Below are 4,347 nucleotides of genomic sequence, written 5' to 3' on the forward strand. Positions count from 1 at the left end.
GAGCTCAAGGCCAACCTGGTCTACAGAGTGAGTTCCAGGACAGCCAGGGCTACACAGAGAAGCCCTGTCTCAAAAAAAAAAAAAAAAAAAAAAAAAAAAAAATCAGGCTGAAGATGGTCAGGTGGCTGCTGGAGTTCCTGCTGGATTTAAGGCTCTAGAGCTGGACTGCTGCTGGGGGGCCTCAGAGTCGCCATCCTCCCGAGGGTTGGTGGCTGTGACCCGGGCATGACTCGACGGTGCTGCTGCCAGGATCTCCACCATGGCGACCACACACACCAACCTCCAAATGAAGCACAAGGTAATAAAGCCAAGCACAGCATGAGGGCCAAGTGTACAGGATATCTTGATAGAGCAGAAAAACTAAAGGAATATCTGAAGAAAAAGGAGACGAAATCACAGAAGTCCATGAAAGGGGAACAAACTGCCAGGTCCAGTTGATGAGAAGGGGAATGACAGTGACAGGGAAGCAGAGTCTGATGCTGATCCTGAGAAAAAGAAGCTGCAGAACCAACTTCAAGGGGCCATTGTCATCGAGACCAAATGTGAAGTGGAGTGATGCTGCTGGTCTCGAAGGAGCCAAAGAAGCTCTTAAAGAGGCTGTGATCCTGCCTATTAAGTTTCCTCATCTGTTTACAGCAAAGAGGACACCTTGGCGAGGACTCCTATTATTTGGGCCACTGGGAACAGGGAAATCGCATTTAGCTAACACTGTTGCAACAGAGACAAACAATTCAACATTTTTCTCAATATCTTCCTCTGACCTTGTGTCTAAGTGGCTGGGAGGGAGGGGAGTGAAAAACTGGTTAAGAACTTATTCCAGCTTGCCAGAGAGAACAAGCCTTCCATCATCTTCGTCGACGAGATTGACTCTGTGTGGTTCCAGAAGTGAGAATGAGAGCAAGGCTGCGTGGAGAATTAAGACGGACGGAGTTCCTGCTTCAAATGCAAGGAGTTGGTGTGGACAATGATGGCATTTTGATTCTGGGAGCTACAAATATACCCTGGGTTCTGGATTCTGCAATTGGGCAAAGATTTGAAAAACGCATTTATATTCCTCTGCCTGAAGCCCATGCGCAGGCAGCCATGTTTAGACTGCACTTGGGCAGCACTCAGAACAGCCTCACAGAAGCAGACTTCCAAGGACTTGGGAGGAAGACGAAGGCTATTCAGGAGCAGATAAAACTATCATTGTCCGGGATGCACTTATGAAACCTGTGAGAAAATTTCAGTCACTACTCACTTCAAGAGCTGATCCTAACTGCATTGTAAATGACCTGCTGACACCCTGCTCTCCGGGAGATCCTGGGGCTATCGAAATAGCATGGATGAATGTTCCTGGAGGTAAACTCTTAGATAAACAGGTGTTTCCATGTGGGATATGCTGCGGCCCCTGTCCAGCACCAAGCCAACAGTCAATGAGCAGGACTTGTTGAAACTGAAGAAGTTTACAGAAGATTTTGGCCAGGAAGGCTAACACAAAGACAACAAGAACATGTTTATGCTGCATTTCTTCTCTTTTCTAGATATCTTGCCTTTCTTGAATGGCATTCAGATTATTTCCAGCAAAACTCATTTACCCAGGGAAATGTACATCACTTGAGTGTTCCTTAAGTCTGTGTTGTCCTTTTCTTTCATTGCCTGTCAAATTCCCTTGTTCACACACATTGTGGAATTGTAAGGAAAGGAGAGGGGTGTGAGGAGCAGCAGAGTGGGTGGCGAGGAGACTCGCCCACCTGGCTTCACCGATAGCAGCTAGGATTCTCACGAGCACTCGCTCAAGGAGCAAGGCCTTTCCTCTTCCTTTTTTAAAAAATGAAATTAAAACAGGGCTAAAGCTAATGGTATATAAATGTCTTCAAAGAATTTTTAAGCTTTGTATCAGTGTAAAGTTATCGCTGTATTAAAAAATAAGAATGGTAGACTCTGTACTCTCAGGGATGGGCAGGAAAACTCAGAGCACTCATGAACTTGGGGTCTGTGGCACACCCAGTGCTCCTGTTGAGCTTGTAGTGGCCTGGTGTCTCCTGTGCAGATTAAAGTGATTCCTTTAAAGGTAGCCAGCTTTTGTAACTCCATGACTCCTTCCACCGTGCACTCGAGACTTTCTAAATCAGTCATCTGCCTTGTCTACATCAGTGTCTTTTGTAGCCAAGATTGACCAAAAGAGGTGGCAAAGAAGTATACATTTTTTGACAATTGTCATGAAATACTATAATGGGAATCTTTAATAAGAAAATTGCTTCCTTTTGAGCTTTGGAATGTTTCCTGTGGATGATGTGGGTATGCATGTACATATATATACATAATTTTTTAAATGTAGGATAGTGACAGTTGTGTCTTTCACTTTTAAGTTTAGGAAGCAGTTTGTTCTAACCATGCCAACATTCTCAGTGTGGTATTTCATGAAGCTTTAGAGACAAACTGATGTATCCTTAAGTAATGGAATATAAACATACCATCATGTTATTTTAATGTCTTCAAATCCACGATCTGAGGGTGTGTGTGCCACACACTTGTGGACCAACTCTTAGTTTTGCCATGGACATTTGCATTGACTACTTGCAAACAATTACTAGGTTAACTAGAATTACTATGCAGTTCTACCTTGCAAGTGTTACACAGTAATTGCATTTTAAAATATATTTGCACATTTTACATGCTATGCTATATGATTGCCTTTGGGTTTTCTGTATGGATTATTTTTGTTGATATTCAATGAAAATGATAGGCCTGAAATATACCATTCTTATGGTATATGGTGCAGTAAATTGCTATAACCTACTTTTGGCTATCTTTTATATGTTTCTTTATTTTGGGACCTTCTACATAGGAGAAAATATCTAAATTGGCTAGCTAAAAAGGAATGATTTATATTTATTAATGAGCATATATGAAAGAATCAAGGGTAAAAGTGCATACCTATAATCTCAGGACTTCAGAGCTAGCCTGGACTGCGTAGCAAGACCTTGTTTTTAAGAGAACATTAAAATTATGCTCTTCAACAGCTACTGTGTGAAAGCTGCAAGCTTTATTGGCAAAATAATACAGAATTTTTTTCTAAATGAATTAATTTATGTAGTATCTTAGTTGTTAAATTAAATATTAATTTATAGATTCCCCCCAAAAAAGACATGTCAGGCCTTTGAAGAAATAAATTAAAAATATATCAGAATATGGAAAGATCTCCCATGCTTGTAGATTGGTAGAATTAATATAGTAAAAACGGCCATCTTGCTAAAAACAGTTTACACAGATTCAATCCCCATCAAAATTCCAACATAATTCTTCACAGAATTTGAAATAAAAATGTTCAGCTTCATATGGAAACACAAAAGCCAGTATAGCTAAAACAATTCTAAATAATGAAGGAACTGCTAGAGATATCACTATTTCTGATTTCAAGCTGTACTACAAAGCTATAGTTAAAAAAAAAAAAAAGCCTACATGCTGAATAGAGAAAAACTTGAAGCAATCCCACTAAAATTGGGGACCAGACAAGGCTGCCCACTCTCTCCTTATCTATTCAATACAGTACTCGAAGTACTAGCTAGAGCAATTAGACAACAAAAGGAGGTCAAAGATATACAAATTGGAAATCAAGAAGTCAAAATATCGCTATTTGCAGATCATATACTTAAGTGACCACAAAAATTCTACCAGATAACTCCTAAAGCTGATAAACAACTTCAGCAAAGCGGCTGGATATAAAATTAATTCAAACAAACCAATAGCCTTCCTATACTCAAAGAATAAATAAGCTGAGAAAGAAATTAGAGAAATGACACCCTTCACAATAGTCACAAATAATATTACATACCTTGGTACAACTCTAACCAAGCAAGTGAAAGATCTGTATGACAAGAACTTCAAGCCTCTGAAGAAAGACATAGAAGATGTCAGAAGATGGAAAGATCTCCCATGCTCATGGATTGGCAGGATTAATATAGCAAAAATAGCCATCTTTCCAAAAGCAATCTACACATTCAACACAATCCCCATCAAAATTCCAAATCAATTCTTCATAGAGCTAGAAAGAGCAATCTGCAAATTCATTTGGAATAACAAAAAACCCAGGATAGCGAAAACTATTCTCCACAACAAAAGAATTTCTGGGGGAATCACCATCCCTGACCTTAAGCTCTACTACAGAGCAAGAGTGATTAAAAACTGTGTGGTATTGGTACAGAGACAGGCAGGAAGATCAATGGAATAGAATTGAAGACACAAAATTGAACCCACACACCTTTGGCCACTTGATATTTGACAAAGGAGCTAAAAATATCCAGAGGAAAAAAGACAGCATTTTTAACAAATGGTGCTGGATCAACTGGATGTCAGCATGTAGAA

At 39.8% G+C, this 4,347-nt stretch overlaps 1 pseudogene; it reads left to right on the forward strand.

The window, feature by feature from the left end:
* The first annotated feature begins 225 nt into the window (after positions 1-225).
* On the forward strand, positions 226-1,515 carry LOC127678772 (vacuolar protein sorting-associated protein 4B-like; annotated as a pseudogene).
* The last annotated feature ends 2,832 nt before the right edge of the window (positions 1,516-4,347 follow it).

Source organism: Apodemus sylvaticus, chromosome 1, assembly GCF_947179515.1.
Source record: "Apodemus sylvaticus chromosome 1, mApoSyl1.1, whole genome shotgun sequence".
In the NCBI taxonomy this organism is placed as follows: domain Eukaryota; kingdom Metazoa; phylum Chordata; class Mammalia; order Rodentia; family Muridae; genus Apodemus; species Apodemus sylvaticus.